The following is a 20,338-nucleotide window of genomic DNA, read 5'->3' as shown; positions in this document are numbered from 1 at the left end:
AATATTCCGTGATGAGAATTTCAAAAGCAGCAGTCTATGAGTATCTCATTCTGTAGTTTGTGTTTCTGTTGACTATAAAAGCTATCTCTCCTTGTGTGTCTTGTGGGTTTTGTTGTTGTTGTTTTTTAAGAATAACTTTTCCTGGAAGTTTATTGTGGGATTATCTTGAAGACAGTGTTGAATGTGTTTTTCTCTCCAGAGAAGACTTGCATATGCTTCTAACAGGCACCTGAGGATCAATTGAAAATAAAATTTCTGGTTGTGGGTTTCAGGACCAATTAGTGTTATTTCTAGTCCCTAAGCCAGGAAGGATGGTTATGAATTCTCAGGAGATGTTTGTTTTTTGTTTGTTTGTTTTCCTAAAGCTACTCAGAGGCAAATTTTTCTTGATGTTAATATTTCACATCAAACAAACAAACAAAAAAAAAAGGTTTGTTTTATTTCATCCCCAAAGGGCATCATTGTTTGAGGGCTCTGAGTTAATTCTGAATCTCTCACTTACTTTACCATTATATATATCCTAATATGTGTCACTCACATATGGTCTTTAAAACTGAAGTTACAGGGCAGGAGTTACTTGGCAGAGATCCCAAGGTAACATCCATCTTCAGTATTTGCTTATTTTCCTATATTTAAGCTTTCTGTTGATAGCTTCTGAGGATTTCCTTACTATCTTGCTATTGAAAGATTAATTTTAAATATTTTTATTTTAGATGGCTTTGTACCAGGAGGGCTCGGGGAATATCACAATGTCTTTTCTGTTCTAAGTAATCATTTAACTGGCAAACTGAAAGTCCTTAGTACAAGACATGTAAAGTTGTATTGGAGTAATACATCTCTTAAGACTGCATTCATACCATAGGAGGTATACAGAGTATCTTTTCACATGCCACATTTCTAAGACACAGTCCCAATTTAGGCACCAAGGCTCATGCACACATATTGAATCTTATGTATCATTTGATCCCACTCTGTTTCCCCAGAACACATTGCTGAGTATTATATCTGGTAGGAGGGAGGTAGGAAGGTCCAATTGTCTCAGCAATGAGGTAGTTGGACTGTCAAACCTTGTTAATCCAAGCATTTGAGCAAATCAAATTAAATAGGCATGACAGACCCATGAGACAAAAACATATTTGTTTGAATTGAATTGGTAAAGAAGGAAGCAGATCAAATAATTTGACTGTAAAGCTCACGTCCTTATCCCTGTACTATAATTCTCCAAAATTGCTGCTTTAGAAATGGAACTTGATTCCTAATTGGTGTATTCATAGGAATGTGAACACCTACTCACTAACAGCAGCTGCTCATATTTAACTGATGAAACCATATTAGTTAGTAAAACTGATCTTAAAATAACTAATACATAATAATTTTTGAGATTACCATCTGCTAATAAGCACAAGCTTTTCTCTAACATGTACTTTAAAATATATATGATAATCCAAATGTATTTGAATCTACACCTAAATATATTTCCTTTCTTTCCTCGTGAGAAAGGCACATCTCATTTTTCAGAAATCCTTCATATGACAAAACACACACTCAAGCCATCACCTAGAAGAAGGGCCTATGAGTTCTAGTGGGTTTGGACACTGATCCAGAACTACTTAAAATTTTTATTCATCCTTTACTTATACTGTCAATTATATATGTATTTTTCAGTTGAACACTTACTTTAAGGAACACTGCAAAACCCAGTGCATTCCAAGGACATGACAAGGAGAGCGACTGACTATACTGCAAATACAAAAATGAAAGAAATATGTTTTGTTTACGTCATCCTAACAGCAATCTTCAAAGTGCTGACCTCGTGACAATAAAATTAAAGTCAGAAGAAGCTGGATTCTGGAATAACATAAATATCATTTTTCACAAGTTTTCAATCCCAAAATGAAATGGATTTTCTTATAAAATAAACTTCTCTTCCCTAGAAGTATCCACAGAGACACTGGATGTGCGGCCGAGACGCTGTACCGGGTGACCCACGGACTGCGTCTGGTTGTCTTCCTCAGAATTCCACTGTCTGCTTCTCCCCTGTTCACAGCTCCTCTCGCTGATGTTTACAGGTTTGGATGCATAGTTTTCATTTATAGAATTTCCGCCTTCAAAAATGTATTTGTTCCAACAAGCATTTGGGGCAAAAATATAGCTTTTAACCATTCAGACATGGCCTGTGGGACTCAGTGGATCAAGCAGGAGATGACAGATGCAATTGGTTTGTAGAAATTTAAGTCTTAAGGGAACGATCTCCTAGGAAAAGTGGCACATCTACTGCTGCCTTTAAAGTGACAGAGCAATAGATCTTGGACTGCCTCGGGTGCTGCCTGAAGAATCAATAAACTCTCTTTAAAGACCCACTGATGTCTCATGAAAGGCATCCAAAAACATTCTATTTAGAATATCCATCTTTTTTCCTTCTGAACAATGTAACTCCCCTACGGCTGACAAATTGAGAAAAGCTTGATTTGTCTGTTTTAAAGGATATCTGTTTTAATAGAGGACATTGAGAGGTAATTTGGAAATTATCTTTTTGGAAGTCAACTATGCTTAAATAGAAAGGATGTCCATTAGGGAAACATTTATTTAATAAAAACAATTCAATAATTCTCAGTAATACCTTCTGAAAAGTTGATATATGAAAATCCTTAGTCTTTATTTGTATTGTTGTTAATTCGAAAATTTAAAATTTATAACTATTGCTTCTTTATAATGAGACACTAGAGCTTATCACTGTTCTGTAACCATATACTAGTTGATTGTCATTCGATCTTTGAATTTATAAACTGAAGTTTCCAATGTATTGTCTATTGCTAAGTCCTTCCCATTAGAAAATGGGAATACTAATACCTTCCTCACAAAGTTACTCTTAATATTAAATTATTATAATGCTATCACACAAAAATTCATGATACATTGATATCAACATAATTTATTTACTTGCTGAAGTATATTATTTATAACTTTGAGTATTTATGAGTGTCTAGTACATGTTCTTTAATATGACCCTAAAATATTAAGCCAAAATGGCTAAATATAATTTCCTATAAGCTATGCGACTCTAAAAATTTCATACTCTCTATTCTTGCCATCATTTTCAAATTTATTTACAAAACTTATTTGAACTGTTTCCAGAGAATTTGAAATTGCTTACCAATGATGAGGTTTTGATACTAGTGAAGAATCAGTAATTTTCTGTTTAAAACAGAAGTTTATGCATAATAAAAAGCTAAAGCAATACAGAGAAAATAGATAAGTAATTTAAAAAGAAGAGAGATAAAAACATGAACAATTCAGATACTGGAGAGGGAAACCAGGCTGTCAAGATCTAAAATTCACATATTAATGCTTAGAAAGCATTTACCACATAGAGGTTTTATTACATTTAGCATTACAGTGTAAAATAGAATTTTAAAAGAATATAGGACATGTAGGTGTGTGTAAATGTGATACTTTCTTTAAGCACCTCTAATAACAACAACAAAAAAGCAAGTTCTGTGAATATACCCATTTCATCTAAAGCACTGATTTTTTTTTTTTTAATATTATGGTTTCCTTCCCAGCAGGCATAGTATCAACAAAGTTTGCTGATATTTTGTTGTTGTTGTTGTTGTTGTTGTTGTTGGAATTGTGTTAATATGCTTTACTTGACTGATACCCTGTTTAGGGGAAATTGAATTAAAATGCTTTGAAACAAATTAATCATCAGCTAGTACCCATAGTTCTCATCATTCAGAAGATGTGTAAACTTACATCCTTGGTTTCATAACTCATTTCACTTTGGACTCTTTAGTGCTTTAAGGAGAGGTACTATTCTACCAATAGAATATTGGTACTATTGTACTATTCTTATATCCTTGAAAATAGTTCACACAGATAGAAAGTAACTAAGCTTATCACAATAACTTTCAATTTCTTGGGTCTCTGTGTTTTGGATGTGGTTTGGAAATCAGTTTTCATGTGGAATTTCATTGATATATATTCCTGAAACTTGCTTAATTCTCTGGGCTTAGTAACAGCAATATGAAAAATTATAATCAATCATTATACACCCTTTAAAATGGCTAAAATCCTGAACACCAGCAGCACCAAATGTTGCCAAGAATATGGAGCAACACTCTTTTTCATTACCAGTAGGAACACAAGATGGTACAGCCACTTTGGAAGAGCGTCTGGTGGTTTCTCACAAAACTGAGCATACTTTTTCTCACAAAACTAAGCATACAGAAATCATCACACTTTGTAGTATTTACCCAAAGGAGCTGAAAACACATCCACAGAAAACCTGCACATGAATGTTTATAGTAGCTTTATTCATAATTGCCAAAATATGGAAGCAACGAAGATGTCCTTCATCAAGGGGATGGATAAACTTTAGTACATAAAGATAATGGAATATTATTCAGCACTGAAAATATTTGTGCTATCAAGTCATGAAGAGACCAGGAGGAAATGTAACTGCATATTATTGAGTGAAAGAAGTCAATCTGAAAGACTATATACTAGGCAAGTTCAACTATGTGACAGTCGGGAAAAGGCAAAATTTTGGAGATAATTAAAAAGCCAGTGGTTTCCAGGGGTTAGGGAAGAGGGAAGAATAGAGCATAGAGGATTTTAAGAATAGAGCATAGAGGATTTTTAGGACAGTGAAACATACCATATACAGTAAGGTACTGTAGTGGTGGATATGTGTTATTATACATTTGTTAAAAGCCATAAAATATAAAACACCAAGAGAACACTAGTATAAGCTACGGAGTTTGGGTGATAACGCTGCATCAATATAGAATCATCAATTAAAGCAAGTCTGTCACTTTGGTGGGGGATATTGACAATGGAGGAGGCAGTGTGTGCATTGGGGTAGGAGCTATATGGGTGGTCTCCGTACTTTCCATGTAATTTTGCTATGAGCCACACTACTGTAAAACAAAAAGTCTATTTAAAAAAAAAAAGTAACAAATGGCATTAAATACATCTTGGTATGAAAATTTGTGATGTTGATGTTAGTAAAGCTAAAGCAGCAATTCTTAAATATATATGAAGCCTTGAGAAGTTATTAAATCCTTCTGGAAAACCACTGTATGTGAGATTAAGCACATCTCTTGCCTGATTTTTCTCTCTATAGTTAGAAAAGTTAAAAAATACCAGTCTCTGCAATTCCCAAGATTTTATCAACATTTTCCCCCTCTGTTATCTGCCCTTCTCTAGTCAAAATTGTCTTATTTGTTTTAAATAAGCTCTTATACTTCCGTAGAAAATGTGACATGGATCCATGATGAATATTTACGATTTCCTTTTACAGATAAAGATGAGTGGAATGGTGTTCTATTAAACTTCTGTTTACATGCTGAGTTAAAGAAGGAGCTTCTGATTTAATATTCTGATTACTAAAGGCTACCCACCCACACATGCATAGATTGAATTGAAAAGCGAGAAGAGAGGAAGGAGAGAGACAGACAGACAGAAAGGAGGAGGAGGGTGACAGAGACAGGGAGAAGGAGGGGAAGGAAGAGAAGGAGGTGTGAAAAAAAACTAAAAAAAAAAAAAAAATCAAAACAGTAAAGTACATTTTATTCTGCTGCTGCTGCTGCTGCAAAGTTGCTTCAGTCGTGTCCGACTCTGTGCGACCCCATAGACGGCAGCCCACCAGGCTTCGCCGTCCCTGGGATTCTCCAGGCAAGAACACTGGAGTGGGTTGCCATTTCCTTCTCCAACAGCATTTTATTCTACCTCAATAATAAATATGCTTTAATCATTGACAAATCACATTGCACTTTAGATTCCTGGAGTTTGTATCATAATTTCAAATGCAGTTATTGAACTATAGATATTCAGAAGTACTGGCTAATATAACAGACAAAATTAAAATCAGGCCAGATTTGGGTCTACTAAACTTGGTCTATTTTTCAATCACTGGCTAACATTGAGAGACATTCTTGTTGATAACAACACAAGGCTACCAGTGGGAATCCTTTAACATTTATCATGAAAAAGACATTAAGTACAAGTAGAGTTATTTCCCTGAATATAAAAACTAACTTAAAAAAAGAAACAAATTTATGAAAGATTATTTGAACAGTCAAAATAATAAATTCTCTACTCTTATAAATAATGCTGCAATGGAATGGAGGTACATATGTCTTTTTGAGTAACTGTTTTTGTTTCCTTTGGCATTATATTGACCCATTCTCTATCCAAAACACATAATCAGCTAAAACTACTTACTGGAGGACAGCTAGAACTCTATGATCTTAGCTGGTGTTATTAAGAGGGATTCTTTCAAAGTATTGAAAGAATGACATATGACATCTTTTCTTCATAACGTTACTTGATTTGTCCTAACTTCAAGGATATTTCTAATATTTGGCAAAAATTTCCCTGCTAGAATATATAAAATTTTGGAATAAAGTGAATGGGAAATAATTTCCTAACATTGATATAATGTGAATCCCATATGAAATTTTATGTCTATACTACAGATTTACAGGGGCTTTCCAGGTAGCACAATAGTAAAGAATTTGCCTCCCAATACAGGAGACTCAAGAAACATGGGTTAGATCCCTGGGTAGGGAAGATCTCCTGCAGAGGAAATGGCAAACCACTCCTGTATTCTTGCCTGAGAAATCCCACGGACAGAGGAACCTGGCAGGCTACAAATCCATGGGGTCTCTAAGAGTCAGACACAACTGAGGAACTGAGCACACATGTATGCTACAAATTTAGCAATACTTGTAGTAAAATAGAACCTTAGATCAAATAAACAGAATCTGCGATAGTTTTATAAGCTAGTACAGGATTATTTCATAGAAAAAAGTCCTTCATTAAATGATTTATACAACAAAAAAGGTAGAAAATAAAATATGATAAATTTTCCAAAGAAATTATGCTTAGTGTACATAACTTCTGAGGAATAATCACCGTCCTGAAACTCTAATACAATTTATGCCCTAAAGTATAATTAGCAAACAAATAATTGGCCATTATAAATTTTTTAATCTGATTTGAGTTCTTTCAGTACCATGGAGGAATGAGAATTCCAAGTATTAATTACACCCTAAGCATAGAACAAGCTGCTCATATAAATGACATTTCTGAAAATATAAAACAGCAACTAAAAATTGCACTTTAATAGCTGTATGTGCTCTTTTTTTCCATTTTGATTTGGCAGAAGTACATGTTTTTCTGGAACTCTCTTGCTTTTTCAATGATCCAATAGATCTTGGAAATTTGATCTCTGGCTCCTATGCCTTTTCTAAAACCAACTTGAATATCTGTAAGTTCATGGTTCATGTACTATGAAGCCTAGCATGGAGAATTTTGAGCATTACTTTACTAGCATGTGAGATGAATGCAATTGTGTGGTAGTTTGAGCATTATTTGGCATTGCCTTTCTTTGGGATTGGTATGAAAACTGAACTTTTCCAGTCCTGTGGCCGCTGCTGAGTTTTCCATATTTGCTGGCATATTGAGTGCAACACTTTCACAGCATCATCTTTTAGGATTTGAAATAGCTCAACTGGAATTCAATCACCTCCACTAGCTGTGTTTGTAGCAATGCTTCCCAAGGCCCACTTGACTTTGCATTCCAGGATGTCTGGCTCTAGGTGAGTGATCACACCATCATCATTATCTGGGTTGTGAAGATCGTTTTTGTATAGTTCTCTGTGTATTCTTGCCACCTCTTTTTAATATCTTCTGTTTCTGTTTCATGCATACCATTTCTGTCCTTTATTGTGTCCATCTTTGCATGAAATGTTCCCTTGGTATCTCTAATTTTTATGAAGAGATCTCTAGTCTTTTCCATTCTATTGTTTTCCTCTATTTCTTTGCACTGATCACTGAGGAGCTTTCTTATCTCTCCTTGCTATTCTTTGCAACTCTGCATTCAAATGGATGTATCTTTCCTTTTCTCCTTTGCCTTTCACTTCTCTTCTTTTCACAGCTATTTGTAAGGCCTCCTCAGACAACCTTTTTGCATTTTTTTTCCATGTGGATGGTCTTGATCCCTGCCTCCTGTACAATGTCACAAACCTCTGTCCATAATTCTTCAGGCACTCTATCAGATATAATCCCTTCAATCTATTTGTCACTTCCACTGTACAATCATAAGGGATTTGACTTAGGTCATACCTGAATGGCCCAGTGGCTTTCCCTACTTCCTTCAATTTAAGTCTGAATTTGGTAATAAGGAGGTCATGATCTGAGCCACAGTCAGCTTCCGGCCTTGTCTCCTGAGAAATCTGTATGCAGATCAGGAAGCAACAGTTAGAACTGGACATGGAAATACAGACTAATTCCAAATCAGGAAAGGAGTACATCAAGGCTGTATTTGTCACCCTGCTTATTTAGCTTATATGCAGAGTACATCATGAGAAAGGCTGGGTTGGATAAAGCACAAGCTGGGTTCAAGATTGCCAGGAGAAATACCAATAACCTCAGATATGCAGATCACACCACCCTTATGGCAGAAAGTGAAGAGGAACTAAAGGGCTCTTGATGAAAGTGAAAGAGAGTGAAAAAGTTGGCTTGAAACTCAATATTCAGAAAACTAAGATCATGGCATCTGGTCTCATCACTTCACAGCATATAGATGGGGAAACAATGGAAACAATGAGAGACTTTATTTTCTTTGGCTCCAAAATCACCACAGATGGTGACTGCAGCCAAAATTTCAAAGATGCTTGCTCCTTGGAAGAAAAGTTATGACCAACCTAGACAGCATATTAAAAAGCAGAGACATTATTTTGCCACCAAAGTCCATCTAGTCAAGGCTATGGTTTTTCCAGTGGTCATGTATGGATGTGAGAGTTGGACTATAAAGAAAGCTGAGTGCCGAAGAATTGATGCTTTTGAACTGTGGTGTTGGAGAAGACTCTTGAGAGTCCCTGGGACTGCAAGATGATCCAACTAGTCCATCCTAAAGAAATCAGTCCTATATAATCATTGGAAGGACTTATGTTGAAGCTGAAACTCCAATACTTTGGTTACTTGATGTGAAGTACTGACTCATTGGAAAAGACCTTGATGCTGGGGAAAATTGAAGGTGGGAAGAAAAGGGGATGACAGGATGAGATGGGGGGATGACTTCAGTGACTCAATGGACATGAGTTTGAGTAAACTCCGGGAGTTGGTGATGGACAGGGAGGCCTGGCATTCTGTAGTCCATTGGGTCGCAAAGAGTCGGACATGACTGAGTGACTGAACTGAACTGAGGATGATAATATAAGAAATATCTCCCCTTTATCTGGAAACTGTTTCTTTCATTATTCTTCCTGTGAGTTTGCACAAGAGTACCATGATTTTTAGTTCTCATCTCCTCTACCACTATTGATCTATCAAGGGGAATGGCTAATCAGGAATTTCCCTGGTGGCTCAGTGGTAAAGAATTCTCCTGCCAGGAAGAAGATGTGGGTTCAATCCCTGGGTCGGGAAGATACCCTGGAGAAGAGAATGGAAATTCACTGCAGCATTCTTGCCTGGGAAATCCCATGAACAGAGGACTCTGGCAGGTCCTAAAGTCCAAAGGGTCACAAAAGACTTAAACAACTTAGCAACTAAACAACAACTAATGGCTATCAGAGAGCTTCTCTGAGTTCTTTTCTGTTCTTTTTTCATTCTAGGAATTAGAAAATGCCACAGACACACACACACAAACACACAAATAGGTTCCTCTAATTTGGTACCATGAGTTGCAAAAACTGAAATGTGGGGATTGATGACAATCATATTCTTTGACAGGTAAAAACAGACATTCTATTTGCATCAAGAAAATATAACAAACACACAGGTAAGAGAAAGAAGAAATGAGGCACTGGAGAGAAGGTATGTGAGAGAATGAGACAGAGAGGGAGAGGGAAAAGCAGAAGATAGAGAATGAATGATGAACATACTTTATAGAGGAATATAGTTGAATTTGGCTCCCCACATGATTTTACCTCTCCTGATATAAAGTGAGTACTTCATTATATTTACATTTTAATTTTTTTAATTTAATTTTTTAAATTTAAAATTATCCATCCCATTATTTCCCCATTCTACCAAGCATACCCAGAACTGGATTTCTGGTACTTTCAACTAAGAGCCCTAATTAATATAATCATCATCTTTTTAGATTTTTAGATTATCTTCATAATTATTACCACTTTATATTATGTATGGCTTTAAATGTGACTGCAACAAAATTAATTAACATCTGAATGTTCCATATCTTCTCTTTATTTTCTTATTATTCTTTGTCACTCAATAATCTAGTTACTGATAGTGGGATATTGGAATTACACAAAGACAGAAAGAAGATAGTGGGATGCACCAGAGATGTTAGCAAAATCTACCTATTTTTCTTTTCCAAAGAAGACATACAGATGGCCAAAAAGCACATGAAAAGGTGCTCAACATCACTAATTATCAGAGAAATGCAAATCAAAATTATAATAAGGTACCGCTTCACACCAGTCAGAATGGCCATCATCAAAAAGTCTACAAACAATAAAGCTAGATAGGGTGTGCAGAAAGTGGAACCCTCTCATATTTTTGGTGGGAATGTAAATTGGTACAATCACTATGGAGAACAGTATGGCAGTTCCTTAAGAAATGAAAAACAGAACTACCATATAACCCAGCAATCCCACACTGGACATATACCTGGAGAAAATCATAATTCAAAAAGATACATGCAGCACAGGGAATTCCACTAAACATTCTGTGATAACCTATATGAGAAAAGAATCTGAAAAATAATGAATACATATGTATGTATAACACAACATTATAAATCATCTATACTCCAAAACAATTTCAAAAATAATAAAATAAAATTGGATATTTTAAAGTTAAAATATTAATTGGTTGATATTCCAAAAAATTGAGTTTTATTCACTATCCCTGTGCAATGGTGAAAACCAGTAAGAACTCAACTTGTGTTAATTTTATCACCAGCTCACAGAAGTAAGATTGTAGACAATATAAAAAGAACAGTCAATCTCCATATTAACACATTAAGGACAGAGAGGAGGAAAACAAAAGTACTTGATGGCAGGAGTTTGAGGGGGAAATTTCAGGTTTTGATAAATAAGGGGCTTGTGAGCAGCTGAAAGAGGAGAAATATTCAGGGGTAAAGAAAGGAGATTAGTAAAGTTATGTTGAAGTTATGAAACCATTCCCATTTTAAAATTAGCTGTGAGTATCATTGCAACTCAGATCCGTAAGCTGAAGCTTATGATTACAGACAAATACATTTGAAATACACACACAAACACAATTGTAGAATATCATTTAGTGAGGTGTTTCTCACAGCTTAATATTTAACTTCTTTTTTTTTTGTCCATTTCAAATTGTTTGTTTTCAGTTTCCTGTTCTTGAAGGTAATATGAAGAGAATCATACCAACAATTCACAAAGTCTACTGTCCTTACCTCAAGTGTAGAAAAAATTCTTTGCTGGTATACATAAGAAAGTGGGCTTCTTTTTGTCTGAACCTATTATTAAGACTATATGAGACTCTAGACAAGCCATCAGTTCAGTTCAGTTCACTTAGTCATGTCTGACTCTTTGCAACCCCATTAATCGCAGCACGCCAGGCATCCCTGTCCATCACCAACTCCCGTGGTTCACTCAAACTCATGTCCATTGAGTCGGTGATGTCATCTAGCTATCTCATCCTATGTCATCACCTTCTCCTTCTGCCCCCAATCCCTCCCAGAATCAGGGTCTTTTCCAATGAGTCAACTCTTCCCATGAGGTGGCCAAATAACTGGAGTTTCAGCTTCAGCATCAGTCCTTCCAATGAACACCCAGGGGTGATCTCCTTTAGGATGGACTGGTTGGATCTCCTTGCAGTCCAAGGGACTCTTAAGAGTCTTCTCCAACACCACAGTTCAAAAGCATCAATTCTTCAGCACTCAGCTTTCTGTATGGTCCAACTCTCACATCCATACATGACTACTGGAAAAATCACAGCCTTGATTAGAAGGACTTTGTTGGCAAGATAATGTCTCTGCTTTTGAATATACTATCTAGTTTGGTCATAACTTTCCTTCCAAGGAGTAAGTGTCTTTGAATTTCATTGCTGCAGTCACCATCTGCAGTGATTTTGGAGCCCAAAAAGATAAAGACTGACACTGTTTCCACTGTTTCCCCATCTATTTCCCATGAAGTGATGGCACCAGATGCCATGATCTTCGTTTTCTGAATATTGAGCTTTAAGCCAACTTTTTCACTCTCCTTTTCATTTTCATCAAGAGGCCTTTTAGTTCTTCTTCACTTTCTGCCATAAGGGTGGTGTCATCTGGATATCTGAGGTTATTGATATTTCTCCCAGCAATCTTGATTCCAGCTTGTGCTTCTTCCAGCCCAGCGTTTGTCATGATGTACTCTGCATATAAGTTAAATAAGCAGGGTGACAATATGCAGCCTTGACATATTCCTTTTCCTATTTGGAACCAGTCTCTTGTTCCATGTCCAGTTCTAACTGTTGCTTCCTGACCTGCATATAGGCTTCTCAAGAGGCAGGTCAGGTGGTCTGGTATTCCCATCTCTTTAAGACTTTTCCACAGTTTATTGTGATCCACACACTCAAAGGTTTTGGCATAGTCAATAAAGCAGAAATAGATGTTTTTCTGGAACTCTCTTGCTTTTTTTGATGATCCAGCAAATGTTGGCAATTTGATCTCTGGTTCCTCTGCCTTTTCTAAAACCAGCTGAACATATAGAAATTCACAGTTCACCTATTGCTGAAGCCTGGCTTGAAGAATTTTGAGCATTACTTTACTAGCGTGTGAGATGAATGCAATTGTGCGGTAGTTTGAGCATTCTTTGGCATTGTCTTTCTTTGGGATTGCAATGAAAACACCTTTTCCAGTCCTGTGGCCACTGCTGAGTTTTCCAAATTTGCTGGCATATTGAGTGCAGCACTTTCACAGCATCATCTTTCAGGATTTGAATAGCTCAAATCCACTAGCTTTGCTCGTAGTGATGCTTTCTAAGGCTCACTTGATTTCACATTCCAGGAATACTGGCTCTAGGTGAGTGATCACACCATCATGATTATCTTGGTCATGAAGCTCTTTTTTGTACATTTCTTCTGTGTATTCTTGCCACCTCTTCTTAATATCTTCTGCTTCTGTTAGGTCCATACGATTTCTGTCCTTTATCGAGCCCATCTTTGCATGAAATGTCCCCTTGGTATCTCTAATTTTCTTGAAGAGATCTCTAGTCTTTCCCATTCTGTTGTTTTCCTCTATTTCTTTGCATTGATCGCTGAGGAAGGCTTTCTTATCTCTCCTTGCTATTCTTTGGAACTCTGCATTCAGATGCTTATATCTTTCCTTTTCTCCTTTGCTTTTCTCTTCTCTTCTTTTCACAGCTATTTGTAAGGAGACATTGTACAGGAGACAGGGATCAAGACCATCCATATGGAAAAGAAATGCAAAAAAGCAAAATGGCTGTCTGAGGAGGCCTTATAAATAGCTGTGAAAAGAAGAGACGACAAGCCATATGGAACCTCAATTGTCACTGGGATTACATAGGAGGCCTTTTAAATTTCTATTTCCATTTTACAATATATTAAATGTAATTGCATATGACTTATGCTTTCTCTCTCTTAACAGATGCCTTTCTGGTATCCACAGTACTTTCATATATTTTGTCCAACTGGATAAAATCATCTTGTGAGGTATCCTGACCTTTTTGTTATTGCCATTTAGAAGAACAAGAACCTAGAAATTCAGAAAGTCTGAAGGATTAATCATGGCCCGTGGCTGGAAAATGGAAAGCTAATAACAGAATTCCATTTTTCTCATTCTAAGTTCAAATGTTCTTTTGGTGTTCTCCAGTGTTCATATTATATTGACTTTATTCTAGTGTTTCCATCATTCGAGGGGCATCTATGCAAAAATTAAGTTTTTCTCAGTGTTTATCCTTGTTTTATGGTGGAGAAAGTCTCTCTGTTGGACTCAGCTGGACTCACAATTTAAGTCCAATGCCAATACTTTATGCCCAAGCTCTAATATGTCCTAAGAAATATTACTTATAGAAAAAGAAATCCCCATGGACAAAGGAGCCTAACTGGCTACAGTCCATCGGGTCACAAAGAGTCAGACACGACTGAGTGACTAACGCTAACAAGAGGCAAATTATATATATGGAGCCTCAATTATACATATGGAACCTGTTTTTAAAAAATATCCTAGCCTTTGAATATCTCATGATGAGTTATCCCCAGAATCAGTTTTAGTCCCTTTTCACTTGAGAATTCTCCATAGTCTGCTGCCTCACTCAGCTCTGTTGCTCTCTGCCAAAGTGACTTCTGCTGGAATTCATTGATTTTATTAAACAATTATAAGTGAATGTCTATTTTTGGCCAAGCTTATAAATACAGAGAAACTCTTAGGATTCCAACAAACTCACAAAAAACCATGAAAGCCATAAAGAAGGGTCTTGGCATATCACAGAAGACCAAGAAGTGATGGATGAACTATGAGTGGCTGAAGACAGGGAAGATGTGGCTCTTCCTGGAAGAGAGAGCAACAGGTAAGCAGCCCCAAGATAAGGGAGCTGATGCATATTCATGGGACTAGAAGTGGGTGGAGAGTGACATAAGTGGGTGAGAGTATAAGGAATGAAATTTAAAAGTCAGAAGGGGAGAAATTAACAAAGGTCTTTATGACATGCTAAGGAATTCAGATTGCATCTCAACTGTCAGTGGTGGTGGTGGTTTAGTTGCTAAGTCATGTCCAATTCTTATGACCCCATGGGCTATACCCCACCAAGCTTCTCTGTCCATGGGATTTCCAAGGCAAGAATACTGGAGTGGATTGTCATTTTCTTTTCCAGGGAACCTTCCTGACCCAGGGATCAAACCTAAGACTCCTTCATAGCAGGCAGATCCTTTACTATCTGAGCCAAGAAAGAAAGAAAGAAAAGAAAGAAAGAAAGGAAGGAAGGAAGAAAGAAAGAAAAAAAGTGAAGTCACGCAGTCATGTCTGACTCTTTGTGACCCCATGGACCACCTACCAGGCTCTTCCGTCCATGAGATTCTCCAGGCAAGAATACTGGAGTGGGTTGCCATTTCCTTCTGCAGGAAATCTTCCCAACCCAGGGATTAAACCCGAGTCTCCCACATTGGAGGCAGACGCTTTAACCTCTGAGACACCAGGGAAGCCACCAGAGAAGCAGGGTTTTAAAAGATAGATTGATAGGATCAAATATTGAATAGATTACTAAAATGGCAATATTAGGAATATTCTGAAAAGGGGAAAACTGTAAGATAAGAAACCAAACAGGAAACTTAAATGCTTCAAGCAAAAGGTAATGTCAGGTTTGCATGATGAAAAAGTGCAGGTACATTATGGAAGAGCTGACTGAGAGGAAGTGGAGGTGAGGCCAAAGTGATTTTTTGAAGGCAAAGAAATGTGAGAGTAAGCAATGGTGTATCTTTAACACAGACATCATGATAACTTTGATGTAGGACCATAATACTGTGTGTCAAGTCCCCAAACCTTCAGTTAATGGAAAGGAGTGGCCTGCATAAAAGCAAATAATGGTTAAGGGTGCCATTCCTTGTGTCATCAAATTTTGATCAAGATATAAATTTTACTTCTGCTTCAACTAAGGACATATACTTCTACAGTGATTTTTAAAGATTAACTATTGAGATGGAGGTTGAAGTATAAAATACTATAAGTGGTATAATTTATCATTAATTAAGCACTTAATTAAGCAATTAATTAAGAGAAATTACTTACATCTGGAAGATAAGACAGTGAAGTTAGGGCACACCATGCTTATGCAGTAGAGTGACCTACCGCATAGAATATTGAGAGAAAACAGAATTTTTTTGTAGTTGTTCAAAGTTCTGAATCTTAGTCACTCTTTTAAACTATTGTTAACCTATCTTCCAAATATCACATTAATATATCCTTCTATGTGTAAACAAAGATATGACCTGAATAAAGTTTGAGAAACTGTAGTAGTTGAAAGTACAAATAAGAATTTAAAGGAGAGGCAGTCCTAAGATGGCAGAGGAATAGGATGGGGAGACCACTTTCTCACCAACAAATTCATTGAAAGAACATTTGAGCACCAAGCAAATTCCACAGAAAAACTTCTGAATGCTGGCAGAGAACATGAGGCACCCAGAAAAGCAGCCCATTGTCTTTGAAAGGAGGTAGGACAAAATATAAAAGATAAAAAGAGAGACAAAAGAGGTAGAGACAGAGATCTATCCCAGGAAGGGAGTCTTAAAAAAGAGAGAAGTTTCCAAACACCAGGATATACTCTCTCCGGTGGGTCTGTGGCAAGCCTTGGAATCTCAGAGGGCAAAATAACTGGGAGGAAAAATAAATAAATAATTAAAACCCACAGATTACATGCCTAACAGCATCTCCCAGGGTGCAACAGACCAGACGCTCGAATCCCCCACTAGCAAGCGGGGGAGGGACAGGGAGGAGCAGGCAGCATTGTTTAGGATAAGGACTGGGCCTGAGGGCAATCTGAGGGAACTAGCTTGAGATAGCAACCCAGACTGTAGGATAGCTATCCCAGGATCCCACAAAAAGCCCTAACCACCACCAGACATGCTCACAGAACAAAGGACTGAGCAGAGCTAGCCGGCTGTGGACCAGCCCATCACCTGTAGACAGGCAGGTGAGGGCAGCCAGAGCCGGAAGGGGGCAATCGCAGCCCCAGAGAGGCATCCTATACCAAACTGCAAGCAGACTTCATTGCTAACCAAGATTTCTTGGGATTCTGGACTGTCGAAATCTGCCAGGAGGGTAGCAGCCAGAGATCAGCTTCCCAGAAGATACACACCTGAGAAGGTGTGCCCCTTGTACACCCAGAAAACCGAGTGACTGGGACAGGGGAGGGGATAAGTCACAGGCTTCAACTGGGGGTGACTACGCGAGCCAAGGACCTGGTCACCTGAGCTGCTTAGACCTGGGACGGGTGCAAAACGCAGGCCCAACCAAGTCTGTGCCTTTGTGGAGTACCCGAGAACCTGAACCTGAGCTAATTAGACCTGGGATATGCACGCAAGCCAGGGCCCACATCAGACAGTTCCCAGCAGAGCAACCTAGAGTCTGAGCAGTGTAGGCTGGGAAGGCACACACGCCGTGAGCGGGGACAAATGCAGTGTGGCTGAATCACTGTGAACACATGCCAGTGATATTTGTTTGCAGTGTTCCTCCCTCCCCAAAGCACGACTGAACAAACAAACCTAAAAAAAAAGTGACCAACACCACGCCCCTTGTGTCAGGGCAGAAATTAGACCCTGAAGAGACCAGCAAACAGACGAAGCTAAAATAAACAGAGGGAACTGCTTTGGAAGTGACAGGTGCAATAGATTAAAACCCTGTAGTTAGAACCGACTACATAGGAAGGGGCCTATAGACGGTGAGAAGTACAACCCGGACCAAGGAACTATCTGAAAATGAACTGGCCTCACACTGTCCACAACAGCTCCAGAGAAAGTCTTAGATATATTTTTACTATTATCATTTTTTAAATTAAAAAAATTATTTTATTTTATTTTTTAAATTATTTTTAAGCCCCATTACTCCTTTAATTTTCATTTTTGTAACCTACTATTACCTTGCAAAAAAAAAAAAAGACGCTATTTTTAAAGCAAACTTCATATATATATATATATATATATATAAATTTCTGTGACTTTGTATTTTTTGTTTGTTTTGCATTGTTTTGTTTTGTTTTAATATTGTATTCTTGACAATCTAACCTCTACTCAAGATTTTTAATCTTTGCTTTTGGGTATTTGTTATCAACTTTGTCCATCTAGTCAAGGCTAGGGTTTTTCCAGTGGTCATGTATGAATGTGAGAGTTGGACTGTGAAGAAAGCTGAGCGCCGAAGAATTGATGCTTTTGAACTGTGGTGTTGGAGAAGATTCTTGAGAGTTCCTTGGACTGCAAGGAGATCCAACCAGTCCATTCTGAAGGAGATCAGCCCTGGGATTTCTTTGGAAGGAATGATGCTAAAGCTGAAACTCCAGTACTTTGGCCACCTCATGCGAAGAGTTGACTCTTTGGAAAAGACTCTGATGCTGGGAGGGATTGGGGGCAGGAGGAGAAGGGGACAACACAGGATGAGATGGCTGGATGGCATCACTGACTCGATGGACGTGAGTCTGAGTGAACTCTGGGAGTTGGTGATGGACAGGGAGGCCTGGCGTGCTGCAATTCATGGGGTCGCAAAGAGTTGGACACGACTGAGTGACTTAATTGAACTTGTACCTTTAAGAACCCAATCTTCAGTACCCATTTTTACTTGGGAGCAAGATCACTGACTTGATTGCTCTCTCCCCCTTTTGACTCTCCTTTTTCCCCACCAGGTCACCTCTATCTCCCCTCTCCCCCTTTTCCTCTCTACCCAACTCGGTGAATCTCTGTGTGTTCCAGGCAGTGGAGAACACTTAGGGAACTGATTACTGGCTGGATCTGTCTCTCTCCTTTTTATTCCCCCTTTTACTCTCCTGGCCACCTCTGTCCCCTTCGTCCCTCTTATCTTCTCTGTGTAACTCTGTGAACATCTCTGAGGGATCCAGACTATGGAGAGCACATAGGGAAGTGATTACTGGCTAGCTTGCTCTCTCCCCTTTTGATTCCCCCTCTTTTCCTCCTGGTCACCTCTATCTCCCTCCTCCCTCTTCTCTTCTCTATGTAACTCTGTGTACCTCTCTGGGTGTCCCTCACAGTGGAGAAACTTTTCATCATTAACCTAGATGTTTTATCATTGGTGTTGTATAGATGGAGAAGTCTTGAGGCTATTGTAAGAATAAGACTGAAAACCAGAGGCAGGAGGCTTAAGTCCAAATCCTGAGAACACCAGAGAACTCCCAAATCCAGGGAACATTAATTTATAGGAGCTCATCAAATGCCTCCATACCTACACCCAAGGGCCAACAAGCTCCAGAGCAAGACATACCATGCAAATTCTCCAGCAACACAAAGCATAACCCTGAGCCTCAACATATAGGCTGACCAAAGTCACACCAAACCCAATAACATCTCAAAACTTATTACTGGACACTTCATTGCACTCCGGAAAGAAGAAACCCAGCTCCACCCACCAGAACACTGACACAAGCTTCCCTAACCAGAAAACCTTGACAAGCACCCGTCCAACCCCACACACAGCAAGGAACCTCCACAATAAAGAGGAACCACCAACTGCCAGAATACAGAAAGGCCACCCAAACACAGCAATATAATCAAGATGAAAAGGCAGAAAAATGCCCAGCAGGTAAAGGAACAGAATAAATGCCTGCCAAACCAAACAAAAGAGAAAGAGATAGGGAATCTACCTGATAAAGAATTCTGAATAATGACAGTGAAAATGATCCAAAATCTTGAAAACAAATTGGAGTTACAGATAAATAGCCTAGAGACAAGGATCGAGAAGATGCAAGAAAGGCTTAACAAGGACCTAGACGAAGAAAAAAAAAGTCAATATATAATGAATAATGCAATAAATGAAATCAAAAGCACTCTGGAGGGAACCAACAGTAGAAGAATGGAGGCAGAAGATAGGATAAGTGAGGTAGATGATAGAATGGTAGAAATAAATGAAACAGAGAGGAAAAAAGAAAAAAGAATTAAAACAAATGAGGACAACCTCAGAGACCTCCAGGACAGTGTTAAATGCCCCAACATTTGAATTATAGGAGTCCCACAAGAAGACAAAAAGAAAGACCATGAGAAAATACTTGAGGAGATAATAGTTGAAAACTTCCCTAAAATGGGGAAGGAAATAATCACCCAAGTCCAAGAAATCCAGAGAACCCAAACAGGATAAACTCAAGGTGAAACACCGCAAGACACATATTAATCAAATTAACAAAGATCAAACACAAAGAACAAATATTAAAAGCAGCAAGGGAAAAACAACAAATAACACACAAGGGGATTCTCATAAGAATAACAGTTGATCTTTCAATAGAAACTCTTCAGACCAGAAGGGAATGGCAGGACATACTTAAAGTGATGAAAGAAAATAACCTACAGCCCTGATTACTCTACCCAGCAAGGATCTCATTCAAATATGGAGGAGAAATCAAAAGCTTTACAGACAAGCAAAAGCTGAGAGAATTCTGCACCACCAAACAAGCCCTCCAACAAATGCTAAAGGATCTTCTCTAGACAGGAAACACAGAAAGGGTGTATAAACTCGAATCCAAAACAATAAAGTAAATGGCAAAGGGATCATACTTATCAGTAATTACCTTAAATGTAAATCGGTTGAATGTCCCAACCAAAAGACAAAGACTGGCTGAATGGATACAAAAACAAGACCCCTATATATGATGTGTACAAGAGACCCACCTTGAAA

Source organism: Bos mutus, chromosome 9, assembly GCF_027580195.1.
Source record: "Bos mutus isolate GX-2022 chromosome 9, NWIPB_WYAK_1.1, whole genome shotgun sequence".
NCBI lineage: Eukaryota > Metazoa > Chordata > Mammalia > Artiodactyla > Bovidae > Bos > Bos mutus.
This window is presented reverse-complemented; position numbering follows the sequence as displayed.